The 3,064-nt window shown below is 42.6% G+C and overlaps 1 pseudogene; it reads left to right on the forward strand.

Moving 5' to 3' along the window:
- The first annotated feature begins 494 nt into the window (after positions 1-494).
- LOC147453755 (uncharacterized) lies at positions 495-1,018 on the forward strand (annotated as a pseudogene).
- Positions 1,019-3,064: the final 2,046 nt, after the last annotated feature.

Below are 3,064 nucleotides of genomic sequence, written 5' to 3' on the forward strand. Positions count from 1 at the left end.
TTAACCACGCATGGAACCCATGATTATCCCCCATAAACCTCAACATATTGACTGAGTGTGCCAAAAGATAATTCAAGCATCAAATAGAAACTATAGGAGGAGATCTTGTTTGGTGATCTTTGAAATGTAAAACCTTTTGGCAACCTTGCCTCTCTTTCATTCTAAAATTAAAGGAATCTTACAATTGATTCCACCATTTTGCACATTTTTCTTGGATGTGCATTAAAGGACATACCCACCTCAAAATTTACTTCTATTAGTTTTAATGCCTATTACAATTAGATTTAAGTTGCAAGTTGTATTTTATGCTTCTTCTATGCTCACCTTCGTTAGGGATTGCTCTCGCTATATATCATATTTGTTGAAGTCATTCACATGAAAATAAAAGTGTTTTATATCTGTAAAATTCTTTAATTCAAAAAATTGATCTCTAAAGAGCTTGTACAAGACATGTCGAGGACTATCCCCAGCTCGACACAACTGGAGAAGCTCACATGAGAAGGGCTTGTCCTCTGGGGTTTCTAGGTTCTACGGACCCTCGAGCGCCCTTCACACTAGAGAATGGGCTCAATAGCATTAGACTCGCTTGCATGAGCTTAATCCCTTGGCCACCATCAGCGGTATTGACACAGAACTTCCTTAGGACATGCTTGGGTGTGGCAGGCTAGCCCATGAAGAGATCCTCTTGGAGGAAAGAGTTGTGCAGATCATCACTGCAGGCGACTTGCAAACCTTGAAGCCCACTTCTAGCCGCTCTGTTGCCGTTGGTGACCACCATATCTGTGTCACTTTCCTCAATGACCTGACTTTTGGATATCGTGTCTCCGAGTGGCACGGCCTCATCCTCTTGTACGATGATGAGAATGGCTATGTCCCAGAGCATGTGTATGGGAATTTCTTCTACTTCTGGCCCTTACCCAAGAATAGCAATGGGCTTTGTGAATGGCGTTGGGCTCTCTAGTGCAATTATGAGCAATGAGAAGGAGAATCTATTGTTCATTGGACTGGAACAAAATGAGTGGCATCTTGATTCAGATCATTTTGCATCAAAATGAGATATGTTTGTTGTTTGTAGACATAACCCTCATTGCTTCTCATGTAAAAGATGTTGTTTGATTGGTAGTTGCATTGGTGTTGAGGCTTAAGTGTTTGTGTACGTTGTGATGTACGCTTGGAGGTGCATTTGCCTCTGAAAACCCACGATCTTGTAAATTCCTGGAGGGATGATGGGTTAGACCATGTCCATGAAGAAAATATGGATTGTTATACTTAAAAAGAGATCCTCTTCCAATTATGCTTTTCTCCACATGCATGTGCAACATACTAGGGCAAGCTGTCTTCAATGTCATCACATGAGAGAGAGAGAGAGAGAGAGAGAGAGAGAGATTTTATTATCATCCTCGGAGGCCAAATATGACATGTTGGCAGCTCCACCCGCTCTTATGCTCTTCTTGTCAATGGTTTTCCCTTTGTTTGGCAAGGATTCTCTCTCTCTCTCTCTCTCTCTCTCTCTCTCTCTCACACACACACACACACACACACACACAGTTGGGGTTGTGGGTTGTTGATCTTTCGTCACTCCATGAGCCCCGCTTTGCTTGCCCCATGCATCATTTTTGGCAACAAATTGCGCTCCTTTGTGCCGTCAATTCTGTGTTGTCCAACAAAACGTTGTCCTTGCTCAACTATTGATGCCATCTAGTGCTTGGCCTCCTCTATTGCCAACCATTTCCTTCAACACTCCCTTTGATGCCTTGTGCCCTTGGCAACACCACTCCCCATCCATGTATGCATATTCATGGACTTAGCTACCTCTTATTGGCCCCGTTGAGGTTTTGACACCCTGTTCATGTTGTGCTTCTCACCTCCTACTAATATATAGGCCCATCTTGAGTACCCTTCACAACCTTGGCTACCCCCAGTTGACCCTGTTGCCCACCTTCCTTCTCGAGGTTGCTAATCTCATTGTCGTGAATTTTTGTTGACTACTAATTTGATTACCCTCTCCGCACAACAACCCCATAATTCATGCCATTGTGAATTACATCTTACCACTTGCTCTTTGTACTTTTAGTTGAGTGCACGCCCTAAGAAAAAATTCCTTTAGTCATATTATCAAACCTAGGCTATGTGCAACTGCTGTTTTGATCTCAAACAACACAAATGTATAATGCCGCATCACACAATGACAACAGTGATTGTGGTGAGCTTTTTGGTTGCACATACTCAATAGCAACTTGCTGCTTTTCTTAATCATGATAATCATTGTAAGCACATACCTAACATTGTGAGTCTATGCACTCAGCCTATGATATAATTTTTCACTTTTTTGATCATTCTGGGCATCCATAACCCTAAGGCGTTGTAATGCTTTTATTTCCAAAATTATTTTGTAACCATTATGTGATTATGAGCCAGACAGAGAGGGGCTACGCGCTTCCATATTGTATCAAGAAAATCCTAGACTGCTAAGAGTTAGAATCTTTTCTTATTTTTGAAACTTGAACCTTTGGCTAAAGTATAAAAGCCATTTTTTGTAAAACCTAGAGGAGACTTTTTGGTTAATAAGCATTATTAAGATTGATTTATATAGCACTGTGTACTCGATTTCTTCTTTCTCAAGCTCATAACTCCCTCGTGAAGTCTCCGTTTGGAGTGATGTCTGTTGTTAAGTATGGAGCTTGATTTACCCCTTGTAATTTCCTGTATTAAAACCGCACATTTGTAAGGCCCCCGTTATGAGGAGAAGCCATCGTGCGTGAAGAAAAATCACTCGTCGAAAAACCAAAATCACTCACCGGAAACCAAAATTTTCACCGCCATCGGAATATTATGGCCGGACTGCGACCGAAAAGTGGTCGGAAAACGATCAGTCGATTGGCCGGTGGTCGGAAGTCAATGGCCGGTGGGGCTGGTGGCCGAATTCAATGGCCAGTGGCCGATTTCAAAGGAGGACTTGTCTTCTCAAGGGCGGCCACACATGGGCGGATTGGAGGGTCCGATTTGGACTTGTCTACACAAGGGCGGCTACACATGGTTGTCTCTCATGAGAGAGGGCAACCCT

The sequence above is a fragment of the Adiantum capillus-veneris genome, chromosome 7 (genome assembly GCF_014529385.1).
Source record: "Adiantum capillus-veneris isolate H3 chromosome 7, ASM1452938v2, whole genome shotgun sequence".
In the NCBI taxonomy this organism is placed as follows: Eukaryota; Viridiplantae; Streptophyta; class Polypodiopsida; order Polypodiales; family Pteridaceae; genus Adiantum; species Adiantum capillus-veneris.